This window comes from Saccopteryx bilineata, chromosome 5 (genome assembly GCF_036850765.1).
Source record: "Saccopteryx bilineata isolate mSacBil1 chromosome 5, mSacBil1_pri_phased_curated, whole genome shotgun sequence".
NCBI lineage: Eukaryota > Metazoa > Chordata > Mammalia > Chiroptera > Emballonuridae > Saccopteryx > Saccopteryx bilineata.
In genome coordinates this window covers 178,642,763-178,655,611 of record NC_089494.1, presented here as the reverse complement: position 1 = coordinate 178,655,611, position 12,849 = coordinate 178,642,763, and the positions used below count along the sequence as shown (strand labels likewise).

Sequence of the window (12,849 nt, the reverse complement as noted above, 5' to 3'; positions counted from 1 at the left end):
CAAACCTCAATAACAAACAAATTATCTTATCTGGGACTCAAACTTATGTTTGTGGCATTTTGGGGGGTTTTTACTTCACCTTTTTAACTCACTAGCAGTGCTCCCATCCCTGGCTCTCCATATTATCTAGTTCTTGTTCCACTAAATACAATAGTAATTTTTTAATTTGTCCACCCATTTTTCCGTTTTTCTTTTATTCCTCTCATCACAACTCTTAGACAACCAACACCTAAAAGCAAATCATTTTATTCTTGACCCAAATTTTTTCCTTATTTGCTTTTTGTGGATCCATACGCTCTTTTTTTTTCTTTTCTTTTTTTTTTTTTTTTTTGCCCCTTTATTACTTTTCCTCAATTCAGGCCCTCCATCACAGGCATTGTTTGTTATAATTCACAGTCCACCACAAGATTTTCTCAAGAAAGAGGGGAGAGGAGAGGAGAGGAAAAAAGGAGGAGGGGAATAATTTCCTTTTTTAAAAAATTTTTATTTTATTTTATTTTTCTTTATTTCATTATTAATTTTTTTTAAAAAAAACAACTCTTTTTAATTTTTTATTTTTTTATTATTTTTTTAACTTTTTATTCTTTATTAAATCTCATTAATACTATCAACAAAACCACCCTCAGGTGCTATTAAGGAAGAAAAAATCAAATATCATGGATACAAAAGAAAGAGAGGTAACACAGCTAGATGAGGAAAAGTCTATGGAGAAAAAATTTAATATATTGGAAACCTTGGAGCTAAATGAAAGAGAATTCAAGATAGAAATCCTAAAAATCCTCCGAGATATACAAGAAAACACAGAAAGGCAATTTAGGGAGCTCAGAAAACAACTCAATGAACACAAAGAATATATGTCCAAGGAAATTGAAACTATAAAAACAAATCAAACAGAGATGAAAAACTCAATTCACGAGCTGAAAAGCGAGGTAGCAAGCTTGGCTAATAGAACAGGACAGATAGAAGAGAGGATTAGTGAAATAGAAGACAAGCAACTTGAGGCACAACAGAGAGAAGAAGAAAGAGACTCAAAAATTAAAAAAAATGAGATAGCCCTACAAGGATTATCGGACTCCATCCGAAAGAATAACATAAGAATAATAGGTATATCAGAGGGAGAAGAGAGAGAAAATGGAATGGAGAACATACTCAAACAAATAATAGATGAGAACTTCCCAAGCCTGTGGAAAGAACTAAAGCCTCAAATTCATGAAGGAAACAGAACTCCGAGTTTTCTTAACCCCAACAAACCTACTCCAAGGCACATCATAATGAAATTGGCACAAACAAATGGCAAAGAAAAAATTCTCAAGGCAGCCAGGGAAAAGAAGAATACAACATATAAAGGAAGGCCCATTAGATTATCATCAGATTTCTCAGCAGAAACTCTACAAGCTAGAAGAGAGTGGACCCCAATATTTAAAGTCCTGAAAGAGAGGAACTTTCAGCCACGAATACTATACCCATCAAAGCTATCCTTCAAATACGAAGGAGAAATAAAAACATTCACAGATACAGAAAAGATGAGGGAATTTATCATCAGAAAACCCCCACTCCAGGAATTACTAAAGGGGGTTCTCCAATCAGATACAAAGAACAAAAAAAAAACAGAGCCACAAGTAAAAGCTCCAAGAAGAACACAATAAAACCAAATTTAAACTGTGACAACAACAAAAAGAAAGAGGGGGAGAAGATGGAGATTAACAGTAGCAAAGGACGATGGAGTGCAAAAGTACTCACAAAATAGTTCGCTACAATGAACAGGGTAGGGACCCTTTTCATTACTCAAAGGTAACCACCATTGAAAAAACCACCACAGAAGCACATGAGATAAAAAAGATAGCAACAGAGGAAAGATGTATGGAATACAACCAAATAAAAACAAAAGATAGAAAAACGAAAGAGAAGGATCAAACAAGACACAAAACTAACAGAAAGCAAGATATAAAATGGCAATAGGGAACTCACAAGTATCAATAATTACACTAAATGTAAACGGTTTAAACTCACCAATAAAAAGGCACAGAGTAGCAGAATGGATTAAAAAAGAAAATCCAACTATATGCTGCCTACAGGAAACTCATCTAAGTAACAAGGATAAAAACAAATTCAAAGTGAAAGGCTGGAAAACAATACTCCAAGCAAATAACATCCAAAAAAAAGCAGGTGTAGCAATACTCATATCAGATAATGCTGACTACAAGACAGGAAAAGTACTCAGAGACAAAAATGGCCATTTCATAATGGCTAAGGGGACACTGAAGCAAGAAGACATAACAATTCTTAATATATATGCACCAAACCAAGGAGCACCAAAATATATAAGACAGCTACTTATTGATCTTAAAACAAAAACTGACAAAAATACAATCATACTTGGAGACCTCAATACACCGCCGACGGCTCTAGATCGGTCATCCAAACAGAGAATCAACAAAGACATAGTGGCCTTAAACAAAACACTAGAGCACCTGGATATGATAGACATCTACAGGACATTTCATCCCAAAGTGACTGAGTATACATTTTTCTCCAGTGTACATGGATCATTCTCAAGAATTGACCATATGTTGGGCCACAAAAACAACATCAGCAAATTCAGAAAAATTGAAGTTGTACCAAGCATATTTTCTGATCATAAAGCCTTGAAACTAGAATTCAACTGCAAAAAAGAGGAAAAAAATCCCACAAAAATGTGGAAACTAAACAACATACTTTTAAAAAATGAATGGGTCAAAGAAGAAATAAGTGCAGAGATCAAAAGATATATACCGACTAATGAAAATGACAATACGACATATCAGAATCTATGGGATGCAGCAAAAGCAGTGATAATAGGGAAGTTCATATCACTTCAGGCATATATGAACAAACAAGAGAGAGCCCAAGTGAACCACTTAACTTCCCACCTTAAGGAACTAGAAAAAGAAGAACAAAGACAACCCAAAACCAGACGAAGAAAGGAGATAATAAAAATCAGAGCAGAAATTAATGAATTAGAGAACAGAAAAACTATAGAAAAAATTAATAGAACAAGGAGCTGGTTCTTTGAAAAGATCAACAAAATTGACAAACCCTTGGCAAAACTTACCAAGGAAAAGAGAGAAAGAACTCATATAAACAAAATCCAAAATGAAAGAGGAGAAATCACCACGGACACTGTAGATATACAAAGAATTATTGTAGAATACTATGAAAAACTTTATGCCACTAAATTCAACAACCTAGAAGAAATGGATAAATTCCTAGAAAAATACAACCTTCCTAGACTGAGTCAAGAAGAAGCAGAAAGCCTAAACAGACCTATCAGTAGAGAAGAAATAGAAAAAACCATTAAAAACCTCCCCAAAAATAAAAGTCCAGGCCCTGATGGCTCTACCAGCAAATTTTATCAAACATTCAAAGAAGACTTGGTTCCTATTCTACTCAAAGTCTTCCAAAAAATTGAAGAAGAAGCAATACTTCCAAACACATTTTATGAGGCCAACATAACCCTCATACCAAAACCAGGCAAGGATGGCACAAAAAAAGAAAACTACAGACCAATATCTCTAATGAATACAGATGCTAAAATACTAAACAAAATACTAGCAAATCGAATACAACAACATATTTAAAAAATAATACATCATGATCAAGTGGGATTCATCCCAGAATCTCAAGAATGGTTCAACATACGTAAAACGGTTAATGTAATACACCATATCAACAAAACAAAGAACAAAAACCACATGATCTTATCAATAGACGCAGAAAAGGCTTTCGATAAAATACAACACAATTTTATGTTAAAGACTCTCAACAAAATGGGTATAGAAGGAAAATATCTCAGCATGATAAAGGTCATATATGATAAACCATCAGCTAACATCATATTAAATGGCACTAAACTGAAGGCTTTCCCCCTTAAATCAGGAACAAGACAGGGTTGTCCACTCTCTCCACTCTTATTTAATGTGGTACTAGAGGTTCTAGCCAGAGCAATCAGACAAGACAAAGAAATAAAAGGCATCCATGTCGGAAAAGAAGAAGTAAAGGTATCACTTTTTCCAGATGATATGATCCTATACATCGAAAACCCCAAAGAATCCACAAAAAGACTACTAGAAACAATAAGCCAATACAGTAAGGTCGCAGGATACAAAATTAACATACAGAAGTCAATAGCCTTTCTATATGCCAACAATGAAACAACTGAGAAGGAACTCAAAAGAATAATCCCCTTCAAGATTGCAACAAAAAAAATAAAATACTTAGGAATAAACATAACAAAGAATGTAAAGGACTTATATAATGAAAACTATAAACCATTGTTAAGGGAAATCGAAAAAGATATAATGAGATGGAAGAATATACCTTGTTCTTGGCTAGGAAGAATAAATATAATCAAGATGGCTATATTACCTAAAGCAATATACAAATTTAATGCAATTCCCATCAAACTTCCAATGACATTTTTTAAAGAAATAGAGCAAAAAATCATCAGATTTATATGGAACTATAAAAAACCCCGAATAGCCAAAGCAATCCTAAAGAAAAAGAATGAAGCTGGGGGCATTACAATACCTGACTTCAAACTCTATTATAGGGCCACGACAATCAAAACAGCATGGTATTGGCAGAAAAATAGACACTCAGACCAATGGAACAGAATAGAAAGTCCAGAAATAAAACCACATATATATAGTCAAATAATTTTTGATAAAGGGGCCAACAACACACAATGGAGAAAAGAAAGCCTCTTCAATAAATGGTGCTGGGAAAACTGGAAAGCCACATGCAAAAGAATGAAACTGGACTACAGTCTCTCCCCCTGTACAAAAATTAACTCAAAATGGATCAAAGATCTAAACATAAGACCTGAAACAATTAAGTACATAGAAGAAGACATAGGTACTCAACTCATGGACCTGGGTTTTAAAGAGCATTTTATGAATTTGACTCCACAGGCAAGGGAAGTGAAGGCAAAAATTAATGAATGGGACTACATCAGACTAAGAAGTTTTTGCTCAGCAAGAGAAACTGATAACAAAATAAACAGAAAGCCAACTAAATGGGAAATGATTTTTTCAAACAACAGCTCAGATAAGGGCCTAATATCCAAAATATACAAAGAACTCATAAAACTCAACAACAAACAAACAAACAATCCAATAAAAAAATGGGAAGAGGATATGAATAGACACTTCTCCCAGGAAGAAATACAAATGGCCAACAGATATATGAAAAGATGCTCATCTTCTTTAGCTATTAGAGAAATGCAAATCAAAACGGCAATGAGATACCACCTCACACCTGTTCGATTAGCTGTTATTAGCAAGTCAGGTAATAGCAAATGTTGGAGAGGCTGTGGAGAAAAAGGAACCCTCATCCACTGTTGGTGGGAATGTAAAGTAGTACAACCATTATGGAAGAAAGTATGGTGGTTCCTCAAAAAACTGAAAATAGAACTACCTTATGACCCAGCAATCCCTCTACTGGGTATATATCCCCAAAACTCAGAAACATTGATACGTAAAGACACATGCAGCCCCATGTTTATTGCAGCATTGTTCACAGTGGCCAGGACATGGAAACAACCAAAAAGCCCATCAATAGATGACTGGATAAAGAAGATGTGGCACATATACACTATGGAATACTACTCAGCCATAAGAAATGATGACATCGGAACATTTACAGCAAAATGGTGGGATCTTCATAACATGATACGAAGCGAAATAAGTAAATCAGAAAAATACAGGAACTGTATTATTCCATACGTAGGTGGGACATAATAGTGAAACTAAGAGACATTGATAAGAGTGTGGTGGTTACGGGGGGGAGGGGAGAATGGGAGAGGGATAGGGGGTGGGGAGGGGCACAAAGAAAACAAGATAGAAGGTGACAGAGGACAATCTGACTTTGGGTGGTGGGTATGCAACATAATTGAACGACAAGATAACCTGGACTTGTTATCTTTGAATATATGTATCCTGATTTATTGATGTCACCCCATTAAAAAAATAAAATTATTAAAAAAAATGAATAAATGCAATCTAAAAAATAAATAAAAGAGTCAGAGAGAAAGAAAGAAAGAAACATCAACTTGTTGTTCTGCTCATTTATGCATTCATTGGTTATTCTTGTGTGTGTTCTAACCGCAGATTGAACTCACAACTTTGGAGTTACAGGATATCACTCTAACCAACTGAGCTCACTGTTCTCAGCTTTAATAAATTTATTCTCAAAATCACTTGGACTCATGTTTTGAAAGAACCCACACACAGAGCAGGACTGCTCCAGGCCAGGTCTCCCTTCAGGTAACAGAGCCCAAGCAGGGTGACAAACATTTCAGATTGTGGGAAGGAATGTGAAAAATCACCCTCACATCCCTAATGAGCATTCACCCCAGCACCGCCTGTCAGCACCCAAGTGTAACAACAAAAGCATACTTTTCCACATGGTTTGTTAGAGCCCACACTGAGGAGGAGGGTGTTCATGCAAAGCAATGGTAGAGCAAAGGCTGGAGGGCATCCCTGAGTCTGGAGTGAAGAAAGAGAGCCTGCTGTGGAAAATCAGAGCCTGGGTGGGTGAGGAATCACCCTTGCTGGGTGGTGGCCCCACCCAGAATGTCAGAAATGAATAGTGATGAGGCAGGGAAGTCTGTACAGTGAGGTAGACATTTGACATGAGGCTGTGATGATGTGATTTAAATAGGAAATACCCGCACACTTGGTCTTCATTCAGTTCTGGCATACCGCTAAAACCCTCAAAATTTCCTAAGTGACAAAGAGTTCAAATGGTGTCTCTTGTTATACTAATAATGAGGTGACTTTTGGACCTCGTGAGTTTGGAAGCTCATTGCCAGGAAACCCAACCACTTCATTAAAGGATTGGAAATTTTAATCACACTATCCTTCTTCTGCACCCCACCCACACCTCTCTACCTCTGACCTCTGAAAGAAAAGAGGGATTGGAAGTTAAGTTATTCACCAATGACAAATGATTTAATCAACCATGCCTATGTGACAAAGCCTCCATAAAACCCCAAAAGGACTGGGTTCAAAGGACTTCTGGATTGGTGGACACACAGAGCTTCATGGAGAGCAGTCAGAGAAAGCATGGACACTTCATGCCATTTCCTCACACCTTGACCAGGGCACTTCTTCCATATGGCTGTTCCACAGTTATATCCTGTTGGTCAAATAAATTTGTGAATATGATATATATGTTTGCTCGCTTATAGTTTGCATTGAGTGTAGGGGACAAGCTGTAAGCAGGCAGGGTTATTATAGCCTAAGGCTTAGTTTTAAGACTAAGCCTGTAGTAAGGTACCAAAAAGCTGCAAAATTAATATTGATATTCTAGGAGGAAAGGTCAGGCTTTCCTGTCCTGTCCTTTGGTTGGGAAGGGAAGGGAGAATGTAGAAGTTTCTGGCTTGCAAAGACAATGGGTAATTTAGTTCTAACTATAGAATAAAGGTTAACTGAGGAACGTCTTTTACCTTTCAATAAGAGATAGAATTTAAATACCTCCTTTCCTCGAATCTTGAGAGTAATATATTTCTAGGCAAAGGAAAGGAGATGAACCCTAAAAGACTGTAAATATCTTTGATTGTATTACCTTGAAAGTCTTAATGTTTTGTGTATCCCCTAAACAAATGTTGTAAGCTTGTGCCATGATGTCATGCTTCTTCCCGCCTATGTGTGTGATCAAGGGTATATAACCAGCTCCTGAGATGTATTTTGCACACACGATTTGGGTCTGCAAATGCCCCATGTCAGCCATATAGAAGCAGCATATTTAATAAATCTCCTTTAATAAAACCCTTCAAAACTTATCTGGACTTGATGTCTCTACATAAACACGTGGAAATGAGGTACAGTACTTTTCAGCATCTGGGGTATGGTACTTTACAACAAGCCTTTACCACCCTTTTAATACTAAGGTCTTTTCAAAACTAAGATTTTCCTCACATCCTTGACTGTTGCATAATGTGGGGTGGTGCACTCTCATGAAGAATCAATCTCATTATGCCTCAGATAAGTAACTTTGTATCAGAGACTTCCTTGTTGGTATATTAAATTAAAGGTTTTGATTTCTACACTATAAAATGGAGCAGAGAAGCTCATGCTGGAGGAGAGCAGAGAAAGGCCACATGGAGAAGAGGAGAAGCAGCCAAGATGGTGGAATGCTGAAGAAGAAACTAGTTTGTGCAGAGTTTGTGCAGAGAGAAGGAGATGAGGAACAGAGTTGAATAGGCTGGTGAGGTAGAAACTTTTGATTCTAGGAAACTCGGATAAGTCAGTGGCTTTGGGAGCCCTGAATGGAAAGGGAAGTGTTTTCCCACTGTGTGTATTTCTTGCCCATAGGGTGCAATCTAGGATTAAAGCTAAGAGCCCATTAGTTTTTGGCTCCACTGTTTCATTACCATCTGTCCAAATCAAATGTGAACCTGCATGGGCCAGGCGGCTGTAATGATGGCCGCGGTTACTGGCTTTACATAATCCTTTATAATAAACCAGGGATCTAGTAAGCAAAGTGTTTCTCTTGAGTTCTGTGAGTCATTGGAATCTCCAATCTATAGCTAGTCAGTCAGAGTGTAAGTAACAACTGTGACTTTGTGACTGGGGTTTGAAGAGAGAGGAAATCTTTCTTAGGGGACTGAGCCCTTAAACTGGGATCTGATGCTATCTCTAGGGAAGTAGTGTCAGAATTGAGCCCAATTGTAGGACACTCAGCTGGTGTGTGAGGTTGGCTTTATGCATGTGGAAAAAACTCACATATTGAAAAATGGGTGCAGAATAATAGAATATCTGAAACCAAGGAGAAGAAAAAGGGGAATTAAGGCAGAAGGATAGGACATTATGTAGTAAGGTACCAAAAAAGCTAAAAAATTAATATTGATATTCTAGGAGGAAAGGTCAGGCTTTCCTGTCCTGTCCTTCCTTTGGGGATGGGAGGGAGAAGAATGTAGAAGTTTCTGGCTTGCAAGAACAATGAGTCATTTAGTTTTAAATCTAAAATAAACGCTAATGGAGAAACTTCTTCTCTTTCAGTGGGAGACAGAATTTACATATCACCCTGTAGGAAGCCGATCAACAGCTGCTGGTTGACACAGTCACAGCAAAGAAGATCAACAACTGCTGGTTGACACAGTCACAGCAAAGAAAATCAACAACTGCTGGTTGACACAGTCACAGCAAAGAAAAGGCGCAACAATATTTCCCCCTTTAACTTTTTGAATTAATTTGGCTTTTTATCCCCCCTTTTTCTGGATGTGTGTGCTATCATTTATGGCACAGGAATATTAGCACCATGCTTTCCCTGAAGATTCATAATAATTTCTTTGAAAATGAGAAAGAGAGTGTGAGTTCCACAGAAAAGCCTGTAAGCCCCTTTACCTAGGCTCATAGACATAAGAGGCTGGCTATGATATCCCTCAAAAAGGGTTAAGTTTGTAGGAGAATTCCTTCCTATTAATCATGTTAGAAAAAATAGATAGTGACTTATTGAATAGGTAAGAAATAGTGACTATACACAGAAGCACCTTTCAGCCTTCACTTAATTTATTACTTTACCTCCTTAGCGTTTTCATGTGGTAGAGTAGAGAAACTTTCCTTTCTTCTTGCATACCTGACCTGCAGGTGGTGGAACACTCTGAGAAAAATAAAGTTAGAACTTAACTAGTAGATGAATATAGTAGGCAAATAAAAGTTGACTAGACAATAGGACATTAGGTAAGGTAGAGTTTTTAATTAATACTGACCTTTCAGAAGTTTGCACCAATATTGTTGTTGCTGCTCAAGTTATTGCATAACTACACATAGAATGACTTACCACCTGATTTATAGCTTATAGAAATGAATTACCTGTTACCTAGAAATATGTAACCATAGTGAAACAAAAACAATTATTAATCAATGTATTCTGAATACCATGTGATTGTAACTTAGTATGTGTATATAAAAATAAAGCTGGACTAGCCATTGGCAAAGATGCCTGGCAGTGAATGCTAAAAGAATTTGGCTTTCTCACTTGTTTCACACCAATGCCATCTCTTCCTGTGGGACCCCTGGATTCCCCCCAAGGCTGGACCCTGGCACCACCCTGCATTGATTGTAGTTCCTCTCCCTTCCTGGAATCTTGAGAGTAACATACCTCTAGGCAAAGGAGGGAAGATGAACCCTAAAATATTTGTAAACATCTTTGATTGTGCTACCTTGAAAGCCTTAATGTTTCTGCATATCCCTAAACAAATGTTGTAAGCTTATGCCATAATGTCATGCTCTCTCCTGCCCATGTGTGATCAAGAGTATATAACCAGGCCCTGAGATATTTTTGGGTGCACATGATTTGGGTTTGCAATTGCCCCATGTCAGCCATATGCAGCCAGCCTATTTAGTAAATCTTCTCCTTTAATAAAACCCTAAAAAGTTCATCTGGACTTTGTGTCTCTACATGAACCCACAGAAGTGAGGTACAGTACTTTTCAGTATCTGGAGTATGGTGCTTTACAACATTTGGCGCAGTGTTTCGCATCACTGGGTAGAAGGGCTGTGATGTTTTGCTGCAGTCACTGGGTAGAGACACCCGGAATCGAACGGTATCTCCAGGGAGCTGCCCGACCCCACTTGAATATCAAGGAGAGGCGCCACCTGAAACGTTTTCAGGGCTTCCAGTTTTCCTGTTGGGTCAAGACAGTTCCTCAGTAGACGCCTCCTGGTTCCCATATTCAACAATTTGGACAATTCGGCAAAGAAATCAAGGAGGTAGGTAAGGCAACTCTTTGCTTTACTGAATTCTGGCTTTCCTCTGAATTCTTGCTTTTGCTTTTCTGTTTGGGACTGGTACTGGTCAAATTTGTTTGGGACTAGGTTTTAGGTAGGGTAGATTTGTGGCTTTGCTGATTTGTAAGTCCGGAGATTTTAACTCCAATATGTATGTAGGGCCTTCAGAGCTACTTTGCTGCATTGAAACTAGTCTGTCTGTCTGGACTAGACTCTCCAAAAACCAAGACGTTGGTGGAGAGTTTTGGGTCCTGCCTTGGGCTTTGCTGGGAGACATCTGGTTATACTCTGGAAGGATGATTAGTGAGGATTAGGTCCTGCCTCGGACTCTCAGAAATATCTGCTCGTACTCTAGAAAGACATTAGCGGGAATTGAGTTGACCAGGTCCACCAGTTCTGCTTCAGGCCTTCAGAGACATCGGTTTCCCTAGAAAGACATTAGTGAGTACTTCATCCTGCCCAGAACTTCCAAAGGTATCTAGTTGTGTTCTCAGTAAAAGACATTAGTGAGGACAATTGTTTGTGCTCAAGGGAGACATTAGTGGAGATTGAGTCTGTCCAGGATTAGTCGGTCTCACATTGCACTGAATCAGTGGAGACTGAGCTAACTTGGATTGATTAATCTTGCCTCAGACTTCCAGAGACTTCTCTGTGTTTGTCAAGATCTCAGTCTTTGCTTTTATTGTTTCTGTCTGAAACCCCTGAGTTTGAGTCTAAAGTCCTTCCAGGGACACAGCCTGCATGCACCTGAGAGGTCATGAGGGGGAGCCTTTCCCTTGTAAATGAGGTATGGTACCTTTCAGCATCTGTGGTATGGTACTTTCCACTGGAGGGAAAACCCTCCCTTGTCTATGGAGTTTCATCTTTGTCAAAAAAATATCCGGTATAATTTTAATTGAAATAAAGCACACTCATTATTTGTGTGTGTATAAGTCTTTGTTTAATGTCTAAATGTGTCTGTTTTTAAGGCCTGGCTTCCCAAAATTGGAAGTTTCTGACTAGAAGGCAATCTTAAATGGCGAATTGTTTATTCTCTTCCTTCTTGAATTCAAGAGCTTCAGGGCGCTCTGTCTGATTTCTCCCCTGAAGAAATTATTCTCTTCTGTTGGTTTCTTCTTGTTTTGTGTAATAATTAATACCTCTATAGTCAAACACCCTTTATTCTGGGTGCTAGTTAATTATCTATCTTATCTCTCTTGCTTTTATTAGTGTGCTAATTCCTGGATTTTAGGCAGTCCTAGGGCCAGGAGGGGGACCAATGGAGGAAGGAAAAGATCTGAGAAAGAATAAGACTCTGCTAGGAAAAAATCAGTGTGCCTATTGCAAGCACACTGGAAAAATAAATGCACACTGGCAGAAGCCTGCCCCCCACTGGTGTAAAAAATTAGAGAAAAAGATACTTACCTGGCAGGGGAGATACCATGATCACGAAGGTGGTTTTCCCAGGGCGAGGCTTATCCATTGCACTCTGGATGTGCTGACCCCTGCGATTTCCCCAAATGTGGGAAACCCGACTGCATAATTTGTGGTAGTGGGGGACTGCATTCGCGCTCTATATTTATTAAAAAGAGAAAAAAAAATAGAGAAAGATTCCAACACTCTCCCGCAGGACCAAGGCGGGTGTTGAGTCCTCTCCAAGAGGGCATTGGAAAAATAAATGTCCCAGGTTACAAGCAGCCAAGGGAGTGAGAGAAAAGCAAGGCCAGGAGTGCTGTGGGTGGAGCAGCAGGGGAAGGGCATTAGAATAAAATGACAGGGGCCCTGGCCAGTTGGCTCAGCGGTAGAGCATCGGCCTGGCGTGTGGGGGACCCGGGTTCGATTCCCGGCCAGGGCACATAGAAGAAGCGCCCATTTGCTTCTCCAGCCCCCCCCCTCCTTCCTCTCTGTCTCTCTCTTCCCCTCCCGCAGCCAAGGCTCCATTGGAGCAAAGATGGCCCGGGCGCTGGGGATGGCTCCTTGGCCTCTGCCCCAGGCGCTAGAGTGGCTCTGGTCGCAGCAAAGCAACGCCCCGGAGGGGCAGAGCATCGCCCCCTGGTGGGCAGAGCGTCTCCCCTGGTGGGCGTGCCGGGTGGATCCC

The 12,849-nt window shown here is 39.0% G+C and overlaps 1 non-coding gene across 1 annotated transcript; it reads left to right on the top strand.

Annotated features, from left to right (window-relative positions):
- Positions 1–12,168: 12,168 nt before the first annotated feature.
- LOC136306971 (U1 spliceosomal RNA) lies at positions 12,169–12,332 on the top strand. The gene has a single exon (XR_010725727.1). It is a non-coding gene; the product is annotated as a U1 spliceosomal RNA (small nuclear RNA).
- The last annotated feature ends 517 nt before the right edge of the window (positions 12,333–12,849 follow it).